This window comes from Globicephala melas, chromosome 7 (genome assembly GCF_963455315.2).
Source record: "Globicephala melas chromosome 7, mGloMel1.2, whole genome shotgun sequence".
NCBI classification, from domain to species: domain Eukaryota; kingdom Metazoa; phylum Chordata; class Mammalia; order Artiodactyla; family Delphinidae; genus Globicephala; species Globicephala melas.
The window spans coordinates 65,109,226-65,136,516 of NC_083320.1; the positions used below are offsets into that span (position 1 = coordinate 65,109,226).

The 27,291-nt window shown below is 37.2% G+C and overlaps 1 pseudogene; it reads left to right on the forward strand.

Moving 5' to 3' along the window:
- Positions 1-8,829: 8,829 nt before the first annotated feature.
- LOC115851102 (DNA primase small subunit-like) lies at positions 8,830-13,646 on the forward strand (annotated as a pseudogene).
- Positions 13,647-27,291: the final 13,645 nt, after the last annotated feature.

Below are 27,291 nucleotides of genomic sequence, written 5' to 3' on the forward strand. Positions count from 1 at the left end.
ATCGATTTTTTTGTGTGTATAATGTAGAGAGGCGCCCTTTATCCATTTTTAGTAGGGCATGCTGTTTGAAATACTTTTCAAGTAATATTTTTTGATGCAATATTGAATGAGCTACCATAAATCCTTTCTCAGATATTGTTGTGTAAACATATATATTTAAATATACATACATACAGAGTTTCACCTGTTCATCATTCAGATCAATAGATTCTATTTGGATGGGGTTTGGCGGACAATTTGTATCAATGGAGTAGAATGAAGCCAAATGTTTGTGTCCCTGGTCACATCAGCAAGTTGACTGAAGAAAACAAGTTCACGAATAAATGTGGTTTATAAAGGTGTCTAAGAAGGTTTTGTACAATTATAACATTTTATCATACAATTATAACATTTTATCAAGATACCAAAAGTCCTCACCAGGGAATGCCTGGTTTCATGTAACAGTTTCTTCAACACTCATAAATATTTCTCTTTTGGTCACTGCATTGTAATAAGATATTCTGATGTGGAAAAATTTAGATGAAATCAGATATGACATGGTGATCTTATTTCAATCAGCCTACACTAGCTTTCTTTTTTAAAGTTCCTTTTCTCTGAGTAATACATTTTCTCTTCTTAAGAATATTTACCAATAGCTAGAAACGAACCTATTCCAGTCTGTACAGACCACAACCTTAAATCCTGGATTTTCTCAGCTTCTTTTGAGTAAGCAGCCTACTCCATGACCTTGCCACCTGCCACAGCCAACTGGACTAGGTGGACAGTCAACCAAAACTGGTCCAGTTGGAATGTGTCTCCAAGGAATGTGGAGTCACTATACAGAGATTAGAAGATGCAGTTTCTGCTCTGAGAGACTCTTATGTGACTATCACTGAGCTATGAGGAAGAACTTGAACAAAGAAATCTGATGTGCCAGAAGAAAGATGGAAGAAGCTGACTCACAAAGAGAAGCAGGGATGAAATGAAATATGAACCCGGAAAGAGAGACAGAGAGCAAGAAATAAGGGTAATAGCTTTCTTAGTGTCTATTTTATGGTTCTCGTTCCCCTGACTAAATGCCATTAGGAATTAGGAAAGTTAGCATAATTATAATTGTTCTTCCTCACCAGAGCAGAATTCAAGCTCATGTTTGCATTGCCAACAACTAGGACTATACAGGCCTCATAGTGAGTACTCAAAAAATGGTTATTGATTTTAAAAACTATATATAATATATAAAGTTTTAAAGACATTAGTTTGTTTAGATGTTTTGGTTCCGAGGAATCAAAAAGATAATTTAGGATTCTCATAGCTCAGAGAATCATCACTGACAGAGTCCCTGATACGGGGTATGTGTTGGGCCAATGGTTTTACACTACCTTATTTTATCCTCCAACAAACCTGCGAGTTATGTGCTATTTCCAGCATTTTACAGAAGATGAAACTTAGACTTAAATAACTTTCCTAAGGTCATAGAGGCACTAAGTGGTGAAGCCGGAATACAAATTCAGGTCTCCAACTACAGAACCCATGTTCTTTTCATATTTTATTTATGTAAAGTTGGTCAACTTTGTTTATATGTACCCAGTTTTTGACTAGGCTGTTCTTCCAGTGTAATGGTATATTAAAACACTAAGCTAAAAACTGCTGAAGATGGCTTAGAATATTTGTAATTCTAAACCTGTTAAATTAATGAAGTGAATGAAGTTGGGATTAAAGGACATACGAAGTCAAAACTAGCTAACTGCTCAAGAGTAAGAGAACTAAAATCACTCAAATGCCATAATTTAATACAGGAATCTATTTTGATTGTGCCTCATAGGGAGTAAAATGACATATTTTTAATATCTTTAATTTCAACATTATTACCTTTTATGAAGATAAAGTTAGCAACTTACTTGTTGAAAAAATATGTACTTAGTATTTTCTAAACATATCAGGCACAAATGAATGGATAAATACCTTTATGACAAATAAATATCTGAAAAAGATGATTCATAGAAATGAATATTTTTACAGCATTATTGAAAAAATCCACACTCAAGTGGCTACTACACATTTGAGTAGATGTTTCTTTTTTTTTTTTTTTTTTTTTTTGCCGTACGTGGGCCTCTCACTGTTGCGGCCTCTCCCATTGTGGAGCACAGGCTCCGGACGCGCAGGCTCAGCAGCCATGGCTCACGGGCCCAGCCGCTCCGTGGCATGTGGGATGCTCCCAGACCAGGGCACGAACCCGCGTCCCCTGCATCGGCAGGCAGACTCTCAACCACTGCGCCACAAGGGAAGCCCAGATGTTTCTTACTAATATCAAAATAGGTTTATCTCTCTGTCACCAAAATATTCATGCAAAATTACAAGTACTTCATTATTTTTAATGCACTTTCAAAATTTTATTTTTTAACAAGGGTTGGTGTGAAATTTCACTTTCAATGAAGAGACTGGCCCAAATTAATGACTCAGATAAAGTACATTCAATCCCTAAATTTGATTTTTACAAAATAAATATATGAAAGTAAGTTCGACTAAGCTACTAAAATAAGTCTACTACACAATATTATTTGCAATTATGTCATTTAAAACTTTAAAAGTCTTGACTAGCAACTAGAAAATTAAAAATAATTTGCACAAATTGAGGAAAGTAATTTTTAACACATCACTTCTGAAAGATTTTAGAATAGAGAGTAGAATATAATTATACACTTTGAGCCTTTGAGAAAATAATCTCTTTTACATGACTTTAAAAGAATCCCTTTTCTTGCAGTTATTTTTTGTTTTGTTTTTAATGAAAAAGGAGACTGAAAGACCAGTTCACTCTTCGAGACAACCTCTGTATATCAAACAAATTTCAATTACAGAGAAAATCTGGAAAAAAGAAGGTTTTCTAAGTGCAGCAATCTTCAAAAATAAGATAAACATCTATGGAACCAAAAGTGGAATCAGATGTGAAAAGCAGGAGGCAGAGTTGAAGCTTCAGATCTCCTGGGCTTCACCTCCAGCAGCAAGCAGAGTAGATGGGGAGAAGAAGAGATTAAAAATGTCTCATAGAAGTAGACATTAAATCCACGTTCACTATTTGAACCCAAGCCTACAAAGCAGGGCAAAGAAAAGTGGTACCTCTTCCCAAGGAAATGACATATAAAGAGGCATACCTAAAGACATGGGGAAGAAATTGAAAAATCGTCCCACTGAGAAGAGGAACCCAGCTCCTTGCTAAGCAATGACTCAATCTGAGGTTTCCCAGTATCCCCAGAAGATTAAAGTGCTAAATCGATAACATAAGACCTGGTCACATACACAGGACTATAATGGCCAAATTAAGAAACACAAAATTACAGACAAGGAAAACTGCATAGAAAGGGGATGGGAGGAAGCAAATGCCATCATAGACAGCCCTGCAAACTAAATTCTAAAACAAATGAGGAAAAAATGCTAATAGCAACAGCTTTAAAACATCAAAATTCAAGAGATCTGTCACTTCAGATATAGCACAAAATAATATTTCTAAGATGACCTTAAAATAGGTATGTTGCAGATTCTCAAAGGCATACGAGAAAGGAAATCATGAAACACAGGAGCAGGACAATATGAAAACAACCAGTTCCAAATATCAGGTATTAAAAATGTAGTGACTGAAATTTTAAAAATTAGGCATTGTTTAGGTTGAAAAGGACATAGTCAAAAAAAGGACTAGAGTATTTCCTTATTATTGTAAAGAATGCACATAGGACATAGAAGAGCCAGTAAAATAGAGAGTAAAAATACAAAAAAGAAGTTCAGAGATAGATGTCAAATGATAGATTTATTGACAGGTTCTAATATACCTATCATAGGAATGCACAAGAAAGACACTGAGGAAGTACTGGAGAAACAATACCCAAAGATGTAAGGCTGAGACTATTCTAGTACAGTTAGAAAACCTGAACCTTCAATTGGAAAGTACACAAGGAACAACAAGCAGGATAAACAAGAATTAATCACCATACCAATGCATTGTAGTGACATAACAGTTGTAGTGCAGTAATAAGCAATAGTAACAATAAAAAAATTAGTGAAAGAATAAGTAATGAAAAAAGACCTTCACATTTAGAAATGTATCAGGGCAGACTCTCTTCTACCAGGCCCAATAACTTAAAATGTTCAATGTGTTCCTTTTTTAAATGTTTTATTAAATAAAACAGTCAGAACTCCAAGTAGCAAACACCAAATATTAGGGGTTTTTTTCCCTTCCTTTCTCCCCCCAACTCCTTTTTTGTCTTTCTAATGGAGATCAGTTTGAAAGAATTGATCATACTTTTAAATTAAAAAGTACATTACCACCATCGATCCTGCCAGTAATCTTTCTTATTTTATATTTTCCATTCTTTCAAGATCACTATTCTTATTCCCCTCATCCCATAGCTAATGTGATTGATCTATGCCCTTAAATATAATGTTATAAAATATGTAGTATGTTTTGTGGATATTTCCAATTTACTTATATGGTATAAATCTCTATTTTCTACTTCTCTTATCCAGATCTCTGATTAGAGGTCTTTTTGTGTTGCTGGAACATGCTCATTTATTCTTAATATTTCATAGTGAATTTTAGTAGACATCCACCGCATTTAAACATCCATCATATCTCTTACTGATGGACACTGAGGTTGCCACCAACTCCATCACCACAAACAATACCACAGTCAATATCCTTGTCTTTATCTATGTATGGATGCTTCTTAGAATTTCTGTATGATATATATCATATAGATCATGTGATCATAGGATATTATTAATATTTAATTTAGAAAAAATTACTTTCCAGATTACTTTCCACTGTGAGTGAAAGTTAGCACTCCATACACATTCACCAACACTTTATATTTCCATCCTTTTGAAATATAATCTTTCTGACATGAGTAAAGTGATTTGTCACTGCTTTAATTTGTATTTATATGATTATAAGTATGAGAGTTTCCTTGTGTACTGTTTAGTTGTGCAGAAGTCTGATCTATGGTAGTCTGTCTCTTTCATTAGTCCATTTTTTTCAATGGATTTTCAGTCTTTTCCTTGATTAACAAAAGTTATTTCTATATAACAGATAACAATCCCTTGTTAGTTTTATTTTTGTTGTTGTTGTTTTCTGTTTGTTTTTCATTTTTTTTGTTTTTTTGGCCACTCCAGGTGGCACATGGGATCTTGTTCCCCGACCAGGGATCAAACCCACATCCCTTGCATTGGAAGCGTGGAGCCTTAACCACTGGACCGCCAGGGAAGTCCCCCTTGTTCTTTTTAAATTTAGCCAATAGCTTACCATTTATCAATGGTATCTTTCACTGACAGAAAATCTTACTGTTGATAACATCATAACAACTGGCGTTTTCATCTCATAGTTTGTGCTTTGAAGGTCTTGCAAAAATCTTTTCCTACCTATGGTCCACAAATTATTCTACTAATTTTCTTCTAAATATAAGAAATAATTTTCTTCTACATAGAAGAACAGTAGAAGAATAACCTTGTGGTCTATGATACTTATGGTGCAAATTCCACATCATTTATCTATAACATATTTGAAATCTGCCTTTGTATCAGAGATAAGGAGTACCCATGCTTTATTTTTCTCCAGTTAGAGAAATTGTTTTCCCTCATATCTTTTAACGATTGATTTTGGTGCCATTTCATAATATATCATGTTTCCATAAATGCATGTATCTATTTCTAAAGTTTCTATTCTGTTTGACTTATATATTTGTCTCTTCTGGTATAAGGATAATATTGGTTTTATAACTATAGCTTTGCAGAATGTCTTAAATCTGGTCAGTATTCTCATTTACCTTCTTAAAGTGAACCCAGCAATCTCTAGGTGTTTATTTAGTCTCCAACATAAATTTTTGAATAAATCTGTTCAGTTATACCACAGATCCAGCTTAATTATTTTTGAGATTACATTGGATTTGTAAAGTAATTTGGAGAAAATTGGTAATATTTGACACATTTAGTATGTTATGTCATTCCATGAATATGATATACCTTTTTATTCATTAAAAGTTGTTTAATAAACTTAATACAACAACCTTTTACTTTTTCTTTTATTTTTTTTCTGTGGGTGGCAGCAGTTTTAATAAGCAAGGGAGCTTACACATGAGGCTTGTCTTGGGCAATCACAAGGCAAGTAGATTTCTGCCCCCCACTTGCCAGAATCTTAAGAATTTAAATAGAGGCCTTAACAAGGCTCAGTCACATATACAGTCCAGATGGGCTCAATAACACATTACTCTGTCAAAGCTGCATCCTTGAACTGGCTTCTAGTATGAGAACAGAAGATGGAACATTTATTCCAAGGCAGGGGGTGGGGGCGGATGGTAAGGAGCTTGTGGGTCAAGAGGCATTCATGTCCTCTCAATAACTTCCTCCAACAATTACTGAGAGAAGAATAGAGTATAAAATATCCTATGACATATGGTATTTTTTAAAGATGTATATTTCATTAGAAAAAGCCTAAGTGTAAGCTCATCTTGCTGATTATCTCTGCATAGCATAATAATATCTGTTGTTATTTTTGTGTGTGATTTACTAAATTTAAAAATTTTCTACAGTAAACATGCATTATTTCTGCAAGTAGACCAAACACACACACACACACACACACACACAATTTATTTATTTGTTTGTTTATAACCAAGTCATAATCGAACAAAGATTTTTAACATGGCTAAACTATAAAATGCTTACCCCGTGCATTCTTTGGGTTGATCCTCACAGGACACCTATCTGGTACATAAGGCAAAAATTATTATCACACCTCTTAATAAATGGGTGTTTATTAAGCACTTATTATGTTTTACACTCTGGGCTGAAACATAATAATGGACAAGATAGACATGGTCCAGGCCCTCATACAACTTACAGGTAAGGAAAAAAGTCCCACTGAGGGATTAAAATACTTATCTGAGGTCACACAAGCAGAGTGCCAGGAGCCATGCTAGATTTCATGTCTTCTTTTTTTTTTTTTTTTTTTTTGCGGTACGCGGGCCTCTCACTGCTGCGGCCTCTCCCGCTGTGTAGCACAGGATCCGGACGTGCAGGCCCAGTGGCCACGGCTCACAGGCCCATCCGCTCCGCGGCACGAGCCCGCGTACCCTGCATCGGCAGGCGGACTCTTAACCACTGCGCCACCAGGGAAGCCTCCTGTCTTCTTTAAATCACTTTACTACAAGTTTCAGGAGCACTTTTAAAGAAACAGTTTAGGAAATGATTATATTCGAAGAGTGAGGTTAAAATCTGGGTGTCGGGCTTCCCTGGTGGCGCAGTGGTTGGGAGTCTGCCTGCCGATGCAGGGGGCACAGGTTCGTGTCCCGGTCCGGGAGGATCCCACGTGCCGCAGAGCGGCTGGGCCCGTGAGCCATGGCCACTGGGCCTGCGCGTCCGGAGCCTGTGCTCTGCAGCGGGAGAGGCCGCAACGGTGAGAGGCCCGCGTACCGCAAAAAAAAAAAAAAAATGTGGGTGTCATTAATGCCAGGTAGATTTGAGGCTTTCACCAGTGGAAAATGAGCCATGATAGATTCCTGAACACGGGAGTAACTTTAACTGACTGAAAGGAAATTAGTTTACCATTGGTATAGGACCACCTTTTCTTTAGCCGAGGAAACCTCCCGGCTGATTACATTTTCTCTACTGTCCTCTTGCTCTATGTTTCAATTCAGCTTTGATTCCATTGCCATAATTATATTTTTAAAATACAATTCTGGTCCTGCCATTTAACTTTTGTAAAAGCCTTCCATACGCCCCAACAAAAGTAGGCTAAAATTTAAAGTAATAATATTTACAGTTTGGCTCCAGTGTATCTGTATAGTTTTGCATCCATTTGTCTACACAGCCATGTGCTCTAAACTCTGTTCACTCCAATCTGCTTATCTTGTCCCAACAAGTTCTGAGTTTTATTTATGTAAATTTGTTTAATACATTTAATACAACTATTTTCTTAATAAAATTACATATTCTTGCCAAGTTAGCTCCTGTTTTATAGCTTTTGTTGACTTTAAGTTGATTTAGTGAGTATTGCTGGATTTAAACATATATTAAATATAACATATTTATACACTATATAAATACATCATACACTTATATACATATATTATATGTATCATATATACCATATATGAGGTGGAAGGCTTCACGGAGGAATTAGTGTTCTTCTAGGAAGAGACACCAGGGAGCTTGTTTACTCTCACTCTGCCATACGAGGCCCCAGCAAGAAGGCAGTTATCTGCAAGCCAGAAGAGAGCCCTCAATGGAGAACTGAATGGGCCAGCACCTTGATCTTGGACTTCCCAGTGTCCAGAATGGTAAGAAATAAATTCCTGTTTAAGTCTATGGTTACAGTAGCCTGAGCTGACTAATATAAATTTGATACCAAGAAGTAAGGTGCTGCTACAACAAATATCTATAAATGTGGAAGCAGCTTTGGAACTGGGTAATGGGTAAAGACCTGCCTGATGAGTTCTGAGCTATACGCTAGAAATACAGACATTAAGAGTGATTCTGAGGAGCTCAGGAAAAAAAAAAAAAGAAGAGAGCTGGAGAGAAAACTTCCATCTTGTTAGAAAATACATAGATAGGGCTTCCCTGGTGGTGCAGTGGTTGAGAGTCCGCCTGCCGATGCGGGGGACGCGGGTTCGTGCCCCGGTCTGGGAAGATCCCACATGCCGCGGAGCGGCTGGGCCCGTGAGCCATGGCCGCTGAGCCTGCGCATCCGGAGCCTGTACTCCGCAACGGGAGAGGCCACAGCAGTGAGAGGCCCGCGTACCGCAAAAAAAAAAAAAAGAAAAGAAAAGAGAATGCATAGATAATCATAAGCAGAATACTGGCAAAAATATGGATGTTAAACGCCATTTTGAGGTCTCAGATGGAAATGAGGAACATGCTATTAGAAACCAGAGGAAAGGTAATCCTTGTTATAAAGCAGCAAAGAACTTGGCTGAATGTGTTTGTGTGCTAGTGTTTTGTAGAAGGTAAAACTTGCAAGTGATGAAACTGGATATTTAGCTGAGGACATTGCTAAGCAAAACATTGAAGGAGCAGCTTGTTTCCTCTTGCCTCCTTATAGTAAAATTCAAGAAGAGATGAATTGAAGAAGGAATTGTTAAGCAAAAAGGAAACAAACTTTAAAGATTTGGAAAATTCTCAGCCTGTCCATATTTCAAAAAATGAGAAAGTGTATTCAGAAGATAACACCAAGGATATGGCTGGACCATCACTTGATAAAGAGATTATGAGATTATATAAGCAGAAACACTGCCAGTTTGAATTGAAGGGTATCAAGACAGGATGAAATAAAGAAAGGTTATTGGACTTCTTAGATTCTACAGGACAGGACAATAAAGATTTTCAGCTGCAAACATGCACTATTCTTCAAGAAAAGAAAAGAATGACAGTGAAAGAAAACAAGCTTATAGATACAGAGAAGAACAGATTGGTGGCTGCCGGAGGCTGGGGGTGGGGGTGGGTGATGGTGGACAGAATGGGTGAACAGGGTCAAAATGTACAAACTTCCAGTATGGGCTTCCCTGGTGGTGCAGTGGTTGAGAGTCCACCTGCCAATGCTGGCGGCGCAGGTTCAGGCCCTAGTCCAGGAGGATCCCGTGTTCCGCAGAGCAGCTGGGCCCATGAGCCATGGCTGCTGAGCCTGTGCTCTGGAGCCCCTGAGCCACAGCTACTGGGCCCATGGACCACAGCTACTGAGGCCCGTGTGCCTGGAGCCCATGCTCCACAGCGGAAGGGGCCACCGTGGTGAGGGGCCAGTGCACCGCAACGAAGAGTAGCCCCCCACTCGCTGCAACTAGAGAAAGCCCGTGCACAGCAACGAGGACCCAATGCAGCCAAAAATAAATAAATAAAATTTTTAAATAAAATAAATAAGTCATGAGGGTGTAACGTACAGCATGGTAACTATAGTTAACACTGTATTGCATACTTGAAAGTTGCTAAGAGAGTAGATCTTAAAATTTTTCATCACAATAAAAAAAATTTTGTAATTGCAGATGCTGAGGGATCTTAACTAGACTTACTGTGGTGATCATTTCACTATATATACAAATATCAAATCATGTTGTACACCTGAAACTAATATTATCTTGTATATCAGTTATACCTCAATTTAAAACAAAGGAAAGAATCGCCCTGCATACAATTCAGAGATCATTAAGGCCACCACTTCGGTTTCAACAGGCCATATGGCTCCCGACTGAAGCTGTGGGGCTGGGGTCACCCAGAACCTTCAAGGCTAGATTCTCTCACCTGGAAGAGGCTTGGGGAAATGACCTCCACCTGACAGAGTTTTGAGGGCATGACCCCCACCCTGCACAGCTGCAGGAGCAGAACTGTTGCCTCAATGGTTCCAGAAGGCAAAGCATCAAACAAAAGAGGATTATTCTGAGACTTATAATCTGATGGAATTCACCATGCTAGTTTTTGACCTGCTTGTGACTCATCACCGCTTCCTTCTTTCCTACTTCTCCCTTTTGGAATGGGGGTGTCTGTACTATGCTCATCCCACAATTGTATTTTGGAAGCACAGAACTTGTCTGGTTTCACAACTTTACAGCTGGAGAGGAATTTTTGCCTCAGATAAATCATACCTCGATTAACACTGATATCTGATTTTCTATTTAGATGAGACTTTGGACTTTGAATTTAGAATTAATTCTCAAAAGATTTAAGGCTTGGGGCTACTGGAATGGTGTGAATATATTTTGCATGTGAGAATGGCATGAATTTTGTGGAGCCAGGAGTGGAACAGTATGGACTGAACCGTGTCTTTCCAAAATTCACATGCTGAAGTCCAAACCACAAATGTGATGGCAGCTGGAGGTGGAGACAGATTTCAATGAGGTCATGAAGGTGTGACCCTTATGATTAAGGCCCTTATAAGAAGAGACATCAGAGAGCTTGCTTCCTCTCTCTCCACCATGTGAGAACAGTGAGAAGGTAGCCTTCTGCAACCCAGGAAGAGAGCCCTTACCAGGGAACTGAATCCTCATAGTGGACTTCCCAGCCTCCAGAAATGTGAGAAATAAAAGCGTGTTGTTTAAGCCACTCAGTCTATGGTATTTTGTTACGACACCCAGTGCTCATTAATACAAGTTTTGTCCAAGTTTCTTTGTATTTCCTTCTTTGTTTGTATTTCTTTCTTTATTTTGTCCAAGTTTCTCTGTATATCTTTTATTTATATTTTTTCCATTTTTCCTTTCCTGCCCTGCACTTGACAGATCAGATTTCCTTTGATGGGTTTAAATTCATACATCCTTCAATTTTTTTCTGGTTGCTGCCTCTCCTTTCATTTTTTTAAAATTTAACAATATCTCTATCTTCCTGAAATACAGAATAGATACTTAAATATATTCTATCTTCCATGGTACCCAAGCCCTTCCATGGCCTTCTCCCCCAGCAAGTTTTTTCACTAGACTTTAAAAAAAAATGCATAACAGACTAATAAAGAACTATTCTTAAAGAAAATATAGGAGCATATATTTATGGTCTTAGGATAGGGAAAAATACTCTTAAGCCAGTTCCTCTCCCCAAAATGTGAGTAATGCTAACTTTTTGCATTATTTTAGATAGTCAACGAACCAGAGTCAAGTACCAATTGAGTGGTTTCTTTTTCTCACTGTTTTGAAATTTAGATAACCAGGTCTGAAAGAATCAACTGAAGCTTTACTCAGACAGAAACCATGTCTTATTTTGGCCAATTTCTTAACCATTTTGGCCTTTAAGTTTTGGAGACTAATAAGCAAATTCTGAACTCTATCTCAAGTTAATTCATACTCGGTGGAGCTCAGACTCCTGGCAGCAGGTCCACCTGAGCAGAGAGAGCAAATAAGCTTACCCTTCCCCCTCTATTTCAACCTCCGCGTCCTCAGGCACACACGGGTTTTAGGGGATTTGCAGCAGGCAAGTCGTAGTGTACTAAAAATCACACTGGGAGCTTCCGGGTTGGTGAACAGAGCGGAAATTCAGGAGGAGCGGCGTGCCTGGGGAGTACCTGGGACATCCCGCCCCTTCCCACACACCTCGCCCTGCCTCACGTATCTCTTCACCGGGCTGCTGATTCTTAATATGCTTAAGGGCTCACCTTTCCGCAGAAAAACTTCTTTCTGGAGTAGGCATGGCCTCCTTCTCTCCATCTGAGCGTTGGACCCACTGTCAGAGCGGATGGGCAGAGATGCTGCAGAACCTCCGGGCACCAGGCCATCTCCCAGGCGGGAGCTACAACTCCCGGGGTCGGCTGCAGACGGCCGCTGACGCTGCGACGCGCCTGCGCAGTGGCCGAGGCTGCGCTTTGAGGTTCCCGCCAATTCTCTGGGCCATCCGGCCTGGGACGAGTTCCGCGCTCTGTGGAGGCGTTGGACGCAGCCCAGCTGCCCAAGCTGCTTAAGCTTTATTACCGGAGGCTCTTTCCATAGGCCCAGTACTGTCGCTGGCTCAACTTTGGTGGAGTGATAAAGAATTACTTTCGGCACCGTGAATATTCATTTACGTTGGAAGGATATTTACGTTCACTACCAATGCTTCAACAACCAGAGTGATCTGGAAAAGAGGATGTAGACAAATGTTCTAAGTGCTGGGCTCTCATGACATCGGTCATATGCACCATCGACAGAGCCCTGAAGGAGGATTTGGGATTTTTTTTTTTTTTTTTTTTGCGGTACGCGGGCCTCTCACTGTGTGGCCTCTCGCGTTGCGGAGCACAGGCTCCGGACGCGCAAGCTCAGCGGCCATGGCTCACGGGCCCAGCCGCTCCGCGGGATGTGGGATCTTCCCGGACCGGGGCACAAACCCGTGTCCCCTGCATCGGCAGGCGGGCTCTCAACCACTGCGCCACCAGGGAAGCCCGAGGATTTGGGATTTAAGCATCGTCTCTGGGTATGTTCTGGAAGGAGAGGTATTCATTGCTGGGTCTGGGATGAATCCTAAAATTGCCCTCTGAAGTACTTTCTGGGGTAGTTGAGTATTTGAGCCTTGTTAAGGGTGGCCAAGACGTTACAAAGAAAGTTCGCCTAAGTGAAAAAATTAACCCTTTTGTCAGAAAATCTATAAACATAATAAAAAGAATACATTGACGAATATGTCTTGATCAAGATATACTTGAAAATAAAGCTGGAATAAGATTGTAGGCCTTGTTTCTGAAACAATTCATGATGAACATCAACAAAGCTTCCAAAATCATCACCGTTCGCTTCAAGGTTGGGAGCATTTGAAGAAGGTAGCCAGCAGGTGTCAGAATAACATCGAAAATGACAAATGTGAACCCTGGCTATAGTGAGAGATCGCGCTCCAGTACTGTTTTCCACAGCTGGATATCAGTGTTAGCAAAGGAATCAACCATTGACTGAAGAGGCCTTTTAGTGGTCAACCTAAAACAGATTGCACTGTGCTTATTGATTTACAGAAAGTAGATCAGTTTGATCCGTTTACTGTACCAACCATAAGCGCCATGTGCCATGAATTGGATACTATTTCCACTAGTGAATAGGAAAAAGAGAAGGAAGCTGAATCTGATATTAAGCATAGAATCAGAGATTCTAAGGAGCCTAGCTCCTTATGTAAAAGTTTCTGAACAGTTTCTTGAAAGTTTAAGTAAATCAACAAAAGGAGAAGTTATTGAGAAGAGTGATTTACAAAAACACTTCTGAAGATAACAACTCCCTTCAAACCAGTGTGGATATCTTCTACCTTCAACCAAGAATCAAATACTTCACGATCCATTTAATAAATATGGCAGAGCCACACATGCATTTTATGCTCAAAGCAATCTTTTTTTTTTAAGAAATAATTATGTTGAAAAGATTCCTGAGACCACCAAAGGAGAGTGTCAAGTTCCCTGGAAGGAGCCATAATGGGAAGAATAAGTGGATTGCAGATAAATGTATAAAATTTAATATTGTACAAAGATAATTCTAAGATTTCTGATACGAATACACAGTTCTCCTGGTTGCCGTATACAGAGGTAAGTGAGCAGTAATATGTCTAAAACTTTAATCTCAGTTCACTGGATACACCCTGCATATTTCTGGAATGGATGTTCTAGGTGAATGAGGGCTTTGTCCTTAAGTCTTAGACACTTAAGTTAATTGTATGTGGAGCGTGTCACTTCCTAATTTTGCTCACTAATATTTTTATTGGTCAGAGCATAGCCCACTGACCATCTTTTAAAAGTTATTTTGAACTAGACATCTAAACCTACCAAAACTTCAAAAGATATGAGTTACTAGATTACAATATTAGGGTCCAGTAGAGTATTTTTTACAGCTATTGCAATTGTAACTCCTAACTTCTTCCCTCAGAGAACAATTGGATTAGTCTACCTTAAAGAAGCAGCTTAGAAAAAATAACCAACTTCATTTCACCAACATAAAACCTGTTGTATTTGTCAAAACACTTGGACTTTCCATATATCTAGATACTTAAATTGAATTTTAAAGGTTTTGTTTCTTCCATGTTTGATTTTGTGTGATACATTTTGAAGTGTCAGATTTATTTTGCTTGGTTTTACAACCAATCTGAACAAAGCAGTTGTTCTGGTTTACATTCTATCTTCTGAGAAACATTGAGAAACCGGCTTTTGGGCTAGTGCTTTCTGTGACAATGAAATTTGTCTTTCCTTTAACATTGTTTTCTCTATAGGCACACAGTCTTTTTTTTTTTTAATCTTTTGGTTTATATACAACAGATGCTATAATGTAGTCAACACATTTAAATGCCTTGCATTTCTTTCTTTTCTAATTTTTTTAAAGAAATATTAAAGACTGTGTACAAAAACCAAATACTCTGGATTGCGGTCTGTATATGAGGATCAAGAAAGTGGCTCAGTAAGAAACAATCTAAATTAGAGTTTATCTGGGAGAAAACCCAGATCAGTGTTCCTTATGAGAAGCATTGAGGTTTTAGTCCCACCTACTGTCCTAAACATGGAATCACATCTTGGAAATAAAATCTTATATGTCATGGGCAAGACTCAAAGACTAGGCAGCTAGCATGAGGCTGGGCACTGACTCAAAGCAGGTACAGTCAAAGGGATGTTTCTTGGTGTTTCTTCATTACTATCCCGAAAAACAACCATGCTAAAGAAGCTATTCTTAGATCTAAGGAATTTACCAAATATTTACAGGGCCAGTCTATAGAAGTACTCACTGATATATCAACTTTAAAAAATAGGAAGGTTTGAGATGATAGAAATCCTGATTTGATAGAAATAAGAATGGATGGTGACGGCAGTCAGGATGGCAGTAACACCTGGGAATAAGAAAGTTCACACACATCTAAGGGTAATTTTACCTATACACGAATGAGGTCATATTGTGTGGTTTTTTTTCTTTCTTTTAGTGCAAGTGGAAGATTTCAATACACCCATATTGGAGTTGGATTGAGATAGTACACAAAAAACAGGTAAAGCCATACAGGCTATAAATAGTGCAATTGGTATATCTGATTACATAACTATGGCTATATATGTGAGGGGTCTTAAATTCACCAAATTGAGAATAATCTTTTGGAAATTAAAAAAAAATCATGCACTTAGCTAAAATGAATATCTTAAATCCAAAAAGTAAAATGTTTATATATCATATTCTCATAATATAATAAAACTAGAAAGAATTTTAATATCATAGTTATTGGGGAGTTAAGCAGCACACCCATCTCTTGAATCAAAGGAAACAGAAAAATAAAATTATAAACTAAAAATCAATGAAAAGGAGAATACTTTATAACTGAACCTAGGGGTTACAGAAAAAGCAAGATTGAGGAAAAATTGTACCCTCACAATACTTTTTTATTATTTAAAAAAGATGAAAAATAGAGGAGTTGGTATTTACCTTAAGCTATTAGAAAAAGAATGACAATCTCAAATAAGGAAGAGAATTAGTAAAGGTGAAAAGGACTAATTTGCTTAAAAACATTTTATTAAGAAAAAATAATATAAAACAAAAACATGCCTATTTGTGTCTGGTTGGAGTGGCCAAACACAGTATTATTTCAAAGTCATCGCAGCAAAGTTTTCAAAGTCTGACTGCCTCATAAACCCAAATCAGAGGCATTTTCACATTTTTAATCATTACCTTTATCAAAATGTATCGATGCTCTAATTTTGAATTGCCATAAGTGTTTCTTACCACCCAAGTTGGGCCCATTTTGATGTTTCACATATTCCTGCATAGAGGTTAGGAGTGATTGCCAAACATTTTTTGTATAGGGCCCCAAAGTAAATATCTTTGGCTTTGTGAGCTGGTGGTGTCTGGCATCTGTCTCAACCACTCAACCTGCCATTGTTGCTCAAAAGCAGCCATAATCAATATATACATGAAAAAAATGTGGCTGTTTTCCAATACAAATTTGTTTATAAGAAAAAAAAGAGGGATTTGGGGATGAATTTGGCCTATGGGCTGTGTTTGCTGACTCCGGGTTAGAGTTACTGATTTCAGTAAGTGAACAGGAACCATTTATATGCATGTGAATATATAAGCAAGTTCAATTCACAAAGAAGAAGATATTCAGTTGAGAATAATAATAGTGATAATAATAATTATAATTACTGTTATATTTATCATTCTGGTGGGGCCTTTCTATAGGTCAGGCACTTTATATAGTGTTTTACGTGTAATTTCTCACTTAATAGCCACATCAACCTGTGAAGTAGGTACTGATATCATTGCCCTATGGCAGAGGAAGAAATAGGGGTCTAGACACTTAATATATTTATCTAATGTTCTAGTTGAAAGGTAGTAGTTTGGGATTTAAAGTCATCTCTGCTTAGTCCAAGTTCTAAACAGCTCCAACAGAAATACTTGGAAGTCAGGGTGTCATATACCTGACAAGTCAGGGTATTTTTCCTGGGTGCAGGGAGCTATTTCTCCATGTTCATTTTTCTGTGAAGGAACTTTCACTCCATTTCTCAGGAAGGGACACTTCATCACATCCTCCTTTCCCACCTTATTCCAGTATTGAGCTCTCCCCATGGTAGAAGAAGTGAGCATTCTGATTGAGTCTGCCCTTCCCTGAATCGCATAATCATGAGGTTAGGACCCAGGCATTATGATTTAGGCAGCATGAACCCAATTATCTCTTGTCTTTTGGGAGAGAACTGTGTCTAGGAAAAGCTAATGCTTGCTCTTGTAAATTCCATGGAGTATGCAGAAGAAGCAGGGCTTCTTTTAGGCCCAGCTCATCCACCTGCAATGAGACAGACAGGTCAGTGACCTGAGGGTCTCAAGTCCTAGGATCAAAATAACGGTAGAAAGACCCTGCTATACTCTTCACTCCAGCTTTACTGGTAAAAATTTTGAGCCTATTTTAATACTTACTTGCTTTTTGTCTGACTTAAATTGGTTAAGTTCCCAAAGATGGGAAGAGTAATTAATTAGGCTCCCTCAAACCTCTTGACAATAGGAACCATACAGATTACAATACATGTCTGAGGCTACTTAAGAACAAGTCCGGATTGTTTCTGGAATGTTGTCATCTACCTAGAGTGTACCCAAAGGCAGAGTAACTCTAAAATCTGCTGATTTTCTCTCCATTTGACAACTCTTTAAGAAAGTTTCTTAAATAATTGCCTATAATGAAGTTAATGGAAAACGAACAAATTACAGCCTGATCATGAAATGGGCTAGAACTGAACCTAATGAGACAATATGAAATTGCAAAAGACTGTGGAATGAATTACAAGGGTCAGTGGTCATCATTACATAGATGAACTGTTTGACATGATGAAGTTCAACTGTGAAGTGATGATTGATGCAAGAACAAGTATGTAAGAGGAAGGATAGTCAGCAGCCTCTGTTTTCATGGAGTTTTAATGTTCATCCTTAATGTAAGAAGAATTTAATTCAGGCCCAAAGATAAAGTCTCTAACTGAAAAAATGGTGGCAAGGCCAATAAGTTACTGAGCTGAGGAAAAAACTCATTTGTCTATGACATTTTAAATGGCTTCTTCTTTTAGATTCTAGATTCTAGAGATATTACCTAAGCCTATGACTCAGGACACTCATCAGAACTATGCTTTCATGCAATCAAACAGAAATAACAGATTCTCTTGGCATCATTTAGTGAGATCACAGCCTGTCAGTTTGCACTCTGCACCTACTGGGAAAGCAAAACTTTGTTTGGGTTGTGAGAATTCTCCCTGAGTAAGTGTAACTGAGGAGAGAGGGATGTCTGGCAGGTAGAAAGTTTTTTCTTAAATTACTTTGAGGACTAAAACTCGTTAATCACACATCATTTAAGAAGCACAGTCAGAAGATACTTTGGAATTATTCCTGGTTTATCTACATAGCATCAGTAATAATATAGAAAGAATATAGGTTTTTTTTCCCCAGTCTGTTGTGTTTGAGTATAAGATTATACCAAGATATGAATTCTTTCCACTGTTATTTAAATATAAATCCAATCAGCCTCAGAAAGCTTCTGACCAGCAGATAGATAGCATAGATATACAACAAATGGGAAAAGATAAACATATTAATTGGAAACAATGAAGAAATTGAGTTTTGGATTATGGGTAAATTAATGAAAGACTGTACTATAGTGGAAAATATACTACTTGAAATGTAAGTTATAGTTTAGGATATGGATGAAGGGAGTAATTAACACAGAGGAAAATGTAAACATTGCTTCTAGAAAAGTTTGTTTCAAACAATATAATTCCAGAATGCCTTTTATGTAATAAAGTTTATATATATAAATGATATATGCTTGGATTTATATCATTAGTTCTCAGGAGCTATTTTTTTTTTCCTCTGATAATCTTAAACAATGGAATAAAAAAATTGGTACTTTATAGATTAAGCACATAACATGTTTTTACATCTACATTGCCTCTCTCCCTTCTCTCACTATCAATCTTTTACTCCTCCAGGGGTAATCCAGTTTTGAAAAACTAAGGTACTATATTGAAGCCACTTAAAGCATCTCTGAAAACAAAACAAAACTGAATGACGTTAACTTTATAAATTTCCAAGAATTAATTTAATTATCTCTGTCCTCAGCAATAGCAAAATAATTGACTCTTTGAGGTGAATCAGTACAGTCCTTTTGCTCCTTTGCCAACCTTGAAATAAAAAAAATAATAAGTTATGGGTATACTGTAGGGGTATTACATTCCTATTGCTGTTGTAGCAAATTATCACAAACATAGTGGCTTAAAACAACACAAACTCATTACCTTATAGTATGGAAGGTCAGAAACCTTAAAATCCAGGTGTCATAGGGGCTACATGTTTTCTGGAGGCTATAGAGAGGAATCTGTTTCCTTGCCTTTTCCAGCTTCTAGAGCCCTCCTGCACTCTTTGGCTCATGGCCCCTCATTCCATCTTCAAAACTATCTCTGACTCTGATATCCCTGCCGCCCTCTTATAAGGACCCTTGTGATTACATTGGACCCACTCAGGTAATCCAGGATAGTCTCCCTAGTCAGAGGATCCTTAACTTAATCACATTTTCAAAGTCTCTTTTGCCAGGCAAGTTAACATTGATATTCTGAGGACTGGGATATGGACATCTTTGGCAGGAGAGGAGGAAGATAGTGTTCTGTCTGCTTCAGTAGCATTTACAAACCTGAGTCTAAATTTAATGTGGTCTAGGGAAGAGAAAGAAAGTAATACAGATGAAAAAAGAAAAAGACCTCTTTGGAAACAGTTTAAGTTCCTTCCTTATCACTAAAACTATAATACAATGAAAGAGGTTAATATAATCCCTATGGGATATTAAATAGGAAATAAGTTCTGTTAAGGCAGAAGCTGGTCTTTTTTTGGAGAGTAATTTTTAAAATTTGGACCGTAATGTATTTAAACAATTTATAGATTATTTCCCCATTATCTGCCTTATCTGTCCTTCTGCAGATATGTAAATGGAAGTCAGAGAAAAAAATAGAAAGAAACCTTCACATTCAAGAAATTTTATAAAAAGTATCTATCTGACCAGCTTCATGATTATATTCTAGTCCAAGTCCTACCATTTCCTATGTAAATTATTATAAGTGTCTAGTTACTGGTGTTTCTTCAAGGCTGTTTCCTACAATCTATCCTACAGATTATTCTTCTTAACACAAGCTGCTTGTACATCATTTTGTTGCTTCAACACCTTAAGTCATACCACTTGACAGACTGATTCATTGGTTAATCATTCTTTCATTCATTAGTTCATTCTACTGATATTTTATTGGCCATTTTCTAGAGTTTATGCTAGACACTGGATGGGTGTGTGTGTGTGTGACAAGCACAAAACAATATAAATGTGTGAGTTTTTACAGCCTTTTCCAAGCTCACCACCACTGAGAATTATTTTGTTACTTGAGGGAGACAGTAGCCTACTGCTTACTGATAGACAGTGGACTCAGATTTTCTAAGTTCAGACAGGGCTCAACCATTTATCATCCCTCTGATCTTGATAGATTACTAACTCCTTTGTGCCTCATATCTTTTCTCAATAAAATTAGAATTGTTTTAGCCTTTACATAGTGGGGTTTTTGAAGTTTGAGCCAATCCATGTAAAGTACTGAAATCAGCACCTGACACATTAAGAAGCCCTTAGTAGATGTTAACCATTAATATTTCCCAGCCCTCACTTATTTCTTTAAGGATTTCCTACTAACCAGAGATCCCCATACTTATCCTAATAGTGAGTAAAAGGAAAAGCTGGAGAAGAAGAGAGGCTAGTGGGATTTGCTTTGGCTAAAACACAGGATTTCTCTTGGGAGAGAAAACAGGAAAGAGAAAAGAAACAGAGATGACTAGGAGGTATAAGAAATATTGAAAGTGAAAAAAAATGGGGAAATGATTTTTAAGAACATGCCTTAGTAAGATACTGAGATTTGAGAATTTTTAAGAGAATATAGTAGAGACTAAAATTGCTTTTATTTAAGGTTGCCAGATCATTTTTTCATTCATTTCCATGCAACAAATTATTAATGAGCCAACACTATGTGTCATATCCTGTGCTAGATGGTCATGATAGTCATGAAGAGAAAAAACAAACTAGGTTTCTGTCTGCATTTAGTTTTTGTAGAAGCAGGATGACAAACATTGAATAATCAGACATGCAGATGTTAAATTATTAATGTTGTAATTGCTACAATTGTAAAAGTAGAGCAGCTTAATATACTCAGGATTGTCAACGAAGCTTTCCCTGGAATCTGAAGGATGAGTAAGTGAAGTAGTATAGCCTTTTCTAGGAACTAAAGGAAGAAGTGCGGCTGAGGTACGTTCAGTGAGGTGGTGCTTGGAGTGAAAGGAGACTGAATGGGTAGAAAGATGTCAGACCATGTGGGGTCCTGAGGATCTTAATAATGATTTTGATCTTGTCTTTAGGAGAAATGGGTTGATATAATCACTTTTACGTTGTGAGAGGGTTTTTCTTCAGAGACTGCTTGGAATAGAAGAGGATATATGAATGGGCCAGTAGGTGGCTATTGCATTAGTACTGGTGAGAGCTGATAGTGGCTAGGAACAGCATAGTGATGTCATAAATGTGGAGAGTATATGGATTTAAAAGCTGTTTAAAAGTGTATCAATAGGTTTCACTAATAATGAAGGAGTGGGTGGAGGATCAATAAGAAAGTGCCACGGATGACTCCTAATTTCTGGCTTGAGTAACTAGTTGGACAGACAGCAGCTGTTTCCTGGGAAGACTGGAGGGGACTAGAAACTGTGTAAGATTTATTTTTGACTCATTGAAAACTCTCTCCTCAAAATGAAAGCAGAGTTTATCTAGAATTAAAATCATCACCCTAGAGATGAGTCAAGAGTACTGGTTAACTACGAACATATGATATTGAAATTTACTGTTGAAAGGCATGCAAGTTGACCAGAGTAGAGTTGTGATTTGGAGGAAAAAGTTGTTTATCCAATCAGAAGATATAAAATATTCTTCACAATGGTTTTTTTCTTTTTTTTTTGGTTTGTTTGTTTTCATTTCACAGAGAAATCCAGGGAAACTTCTCTGTAAGATTGCAAACTAAACAATATTTTCAACCCAACCTGCATGAAAACCCAATTTCTAAAGAGTAGGACTCTTCTTGGCTGGAAGGTGATGGTCATTATTATACATGCCTGAATGAATTTAAATCCCTTGCACTGCCTTTCTGGCTGAGGCTGAAGACTTTGGCTACTGCTATAAAATTTGAAAATAGTAAGGGTTGTTTTCTACCAGAAACTGAAGAAGTTCTGTGCAAAGAAGAGGAGAATATGACTTTGTTTAAAAGAACAATATTCTCTTGTTACAGATGAGAGATGGAAACCATTGAAGAAACACAAAAATGCTGTCAATTGTATGAAGGATGAGGCACTAGTAGACAATAGTTCAGCAGAGGATGACCTCATTACACTAGAGGTAGTGCAGTAACTTGGATTCATATGCAGAATTTATAACAACTCTTTTAACAAGAAGGGTAGAAATAATCTGCCTATGGGTTTAAAGAGAAGAAGTTCTACTCTGAGTGACAAGTCAAGGAGCCAGTATTTGGAAGATCGCTACAAGTTGAACAAGATATGAAGGAATCTTTCTTCAAGAAGAGGTCTGTCTTAATCACACACCTAGCACACGTCTTGATTACTTGGTAAAGTCAGTGAAGAGCAAAGAGAAGAAGGAAGATAATTGTGGCAGGATTCTAGGACTTAGAAAAAAGAAGCAGGCAGATTTGAGGAACTAGATGTCATGCAGGTGAACCTTAACTTCTTGAAGAAAGACATCCCAAGCCCCTCATGGGCTATTTTGCCAATCCCCTCTAAGATCACCAGAGCAAGCCTAAGGCAGAGCTGAAGAAAACATTACTTACAATATTTGTTTCTGAAATCAAGGTTGATTACAAAATGGATTACTATGACCACTTAAAGACCCATGCCCTTACATTTCCCAGAACCCTCCTTGAAAAATGAATGATTTTATTATTAATCTGCTGAGTACACTTGCACATTTCAATTTGGTAGCTATGTGAGTGTTCAAAAACATATGAGTAATGTGTTATGAGCACAAAGGAGTGATTCACCCTGTCTGGACAACTTATACAAGTTAGCCCCAAGGCTAACTTTTAAAAAAAAAAATTTTAATTGTGGTAAAAAAACCACAAAATTTTTAATTTTTTTTAAATTTTAAATTAAAAAAAATTTAATTGTGGTAAAAAACATAAAATTTACTATCTTAATTTTTAAGTGTATAGGTCAATAGTGTTAAGTATATTCACATTGTTGCACAAACAGATCTCTGGAACATTTTCATCTTGCAAAACTCAAGCTCTATAACTCATTAAACAACAACTCTCCATTTCCCCCTTCCCTCAGCCCCTGGCAACCACCATTCTACTTTCTGTTTTTATGAATTTAATTACTTTAGGTCCTCATGTAAATGGAATCATACAGTATCTGTCTTTTTGTGACTGGCTTATTTCACTTAGCATAATGTCCTTAGGATTCATCCATGTTGTAGCATGCTTAAGGATTTCCTTCCTTTTTAAGGCTGAATAGTATTCCATAGTATATATGTACAACATTTGGTTTATCCTTTTATCTGTTGATGAACATTTGGGTTGCTTCCACTTCTTGACTATTGTGAATAGCGCTGCAGTGAACACAGGAGTGCAAATATCTTTTTAAGATCCTGCTTTCGATTCTTTTGGATACATACCAAGAAATGGGATTGCTGGATCATATGGCAGTTCTATTTTTAATTTTTTGAGAAACCACCATACTGTTTTCCATAGCAGTTGAACCACTTTACAATCTCACCGACAGTGCAAAAGGATTCCAATTTCTCCAAGGAGTGTTTTTAAAACTAGATTTTTTATTTTATATTTATTAAAGGTTAATATATATATTAATATTGCACATATATTAATATATCTATAGAAGAGTACATATGTAAGTGTATACCTCAGTGAATTTTCATAACATGGTTATAGTACGACCATACAATCAACACATAGATAAAAATATAGAAAATACCAGCACCCAAGAAGTTCCCTCTGTGCCCCATCTCTGCCACTTTCCCCCAAAGAAACCATTATCCTGACTTTTATCACCATAAATTATTTTGGCAGATTGCAGTGTTTTATAGCAATAGAATCCTAAAGCATGTACTCTTTTGTATATATCATCTTTAGCTGAATATTATGATTTTGAGATTTCATCCAAATTGCTGTATACAGCAGTGATTGGAATATACCATAATATGTATCCATTTGTACTACCTTGATAAAGTATTAATTTAAGGTAGAGACTCAATAAATCAAGGATCCACTGTGTAATCTCTGGGAAATTCATCCTTCCTCCTCCCAAAATAATAACACAATCTATAGTTAATAAAAGGGAAAATAGAAATATTAAAAATGCATTTGATTAATTCATAACAAGTCAAGAAAGAAGAAAAAGGAAATGAGCAAAAGGGAAAAATGGAAAAAAGTAAGCTGATAGATCTAGATCCAAATATACCAGTGATACCATTAAAAGATGAAGATGTTCATTCTGGATCAAAATAGATCTAACTATTTTCTGATTATAATAAACATACTTTAAATGTAAGAAAGGTTGAAATTAAAATGATATAAAAGATTATGCCATGCAATATCAACCAAAAGAAAGAATGTGTAGTTTTACTAAGGTAATACAAGAATACTTTAAAGCAAAAAGCATCACTAGAAATCAAGATGATATTTCATAATGATAAAAGGTTGAACATACTGAGGAGATATCACAATATTATATCTTTGTATACCCAAAATATAGCTTTAAAATATAGAGAGCAAACATTGACAACATCATATGAAAAATACAGAAATCCACAATCATAATAGGATATTTTGCCATACCTCTTTCACTAGCTCATATAAGAAAGCCACAAAAATCAGGAAGCATATAACATATTTGAACAACACTGTTAACAAAAATGACTGACATATAGAACATTCTACCTATTAACAACAGAATACACTTTTCCCCTAAGCGCACATGAAGCATTTAACAAAATAGACCATGTCTTGAATCATAAAGCCCAAGGTTTAAATATCATACAGAATATTTATCTGACCACAATGAAATTAAGCAAGTAGAAAATAAGAAATAACAACAACACAACAACAAAAAGAGATCTCTAACTTTAGTGATTAAATAACACACTTCTAAATAGCCCATTGGACAAATTGTGAAGAAAATCAGGCAATATTTTGAGCTAAATGAAAATGAAAAGAAAACAAAAAGAAATTTATAGAATGCAGCTAAAGTGGTGCTATGTGAAATTTATAGACTTAAATGCATATTGTGGAAAGAAGAAAGGCTAAACATTAAGAATTGGAGAGGGCTTCCCTGGTGGCACAGTGGTTGAGAGTCCGCCTGCTGATGCAGGGGACACGGGTTCGTGCCCCGGTCCGGGAGGATCCCACATGCCACGGAGCGGCTGGGCCCGTGAGCCATGGCTGCTGAGCCTGTGCTCCGCAGCGGGAGAGGCCACAGCAGTGAGAGGCCTGCACTATGGCAAAAAAAAAAAAAAAAAGAATTGGAGAATCCATCTAAAGAAGCTAGGAAATAACAGCAAATCAAACCAAAATACAAGAGAAGAAAATAAAGATAAGATGCACAAACAATGAAATAGAAAACGAATTAACAATAGAGGACTCAACAGAACTAAATTAAGTTCTTTAAAAAGACTAAGAAAAAAAATCTTTTTAAATAACAAAACTGATCAAGAAAAAATGAAATTACCAAATCAAGAATTTTAAAAATGGAACATCATTACATATTCTAGTATACAAAGATAAGAGCGAGTATAATGGACAACTCTGTTCCAGTAAGTTAAACATTTAGATGAAGTAGACAAATTTCTTAAAAATGTAATTTTCCAAATTTGTCTTGGGAAGAAATGGAAAATGTGAATAATTCTATACTTATTTAAAAATTTGAATAAGGCTTTAAAGCCATGGTTTCTCATGTGAACTTTTCTAGACGTATACATAAACTCTTTCAGAAAATAGAAAAGTGATTGCTGGTATAAGGTCAGCATAACCATGGATCCAATATCTGACAAGGATATTATAAGAAGGACAAGTTGTATACTAATGTCTGTCATGATCATAGATGCAAAAACCCTAAACAAAATATTAGCGTATCAAATCCAATAATAAGTAAAAAGGATAATATACCATGATCATACTGATATATCTTCAAGAATGGAAAGCTGGTGGGACATTAGTAAAGCATTTTATTCTAGACTCCCTTTTCCAAGCCGGGGCTCCTCCTCAGCTGAATTCTGAATGATTTGCCCCTTTTGCTTCTTGATTTTTCCAATTTCCTTTTTTTATATTATCATATTTCCTTTCCCTTGCCTTTCAGAAGTCTTCTTAATCTTAAAGTCTGTAACTGTGCCTACCAACCACAATTCCAAATCTCCTTTAGGAATACTCAGGCAGCCTTGAGTAAACAGTTTCGGGCATACAACTCTCCCTGTTGGAGCAATTTCTGAGTTCCCTAACTCAGCCTGTTCTAGTGAAGTATATTTCTGTATGGCTTCCTATGTTCCCTCCAACTGGAGCTGAACAAACTCATAAACCTTTTGAAACTTGCATTAGGACTGAAATTATGTTATAAACACTGCCCAGCCAGCTACATTGTCTTCAGTAGGTTTACATAGAAAACAGAATCTGAAGTAAAAGCTTATGTGCCTGCTTTTTACTGGTGATTGCAACACCACAGGAGCTGAGGTCTGAGGGACCACAGTCACCCTAAAGCAACTATACTCCGATAAAAATTTTTTTTAAAAAAGCATAAGCAAATAGCTTTTGCTTCAGGTTCTGAGTTTTTAAAGGGGGAGAACAGATATACAGGAGTGAGGCAGCCCCAGCTTTGTAACAAGGGTAAGTTTTTGTTTTGGCTTGCTGGATGTTTTCATGGAAGCAGTATGGAGCTGCTGCATCTCAAATAGTCCAAACCAGGAGGACATTGAGAGAAAATTTATTCTGGTTCCCTCTGACCCCTTATCTCTCATTGGTCAAAGTTTTCCCCATGGGGGATTAATTTGCCTTCACTTCTAGGTGTCTCACCTGAGTGTCTCAGCTCCCATCAGGAAGCCAAATTCCTCCACCTGTTGCATGGAACTTTTTTTTGAGTCAGAGGTAGTGGGATGATTAAGCATCACAAAATTTAGCATTAGATTGTTCTGCTATAGTTGGGACAAGGTCCACCTAAAGTCAGTGGATTTACAGTAGCTGGGACCAAGGAATTGGTCTAGGAACTGTAGGTGAGCTTGAGATCTGTGGTGACAGTAAGCGGTGCCCCATATATGCATATAGCCTGTCTCTGCCTG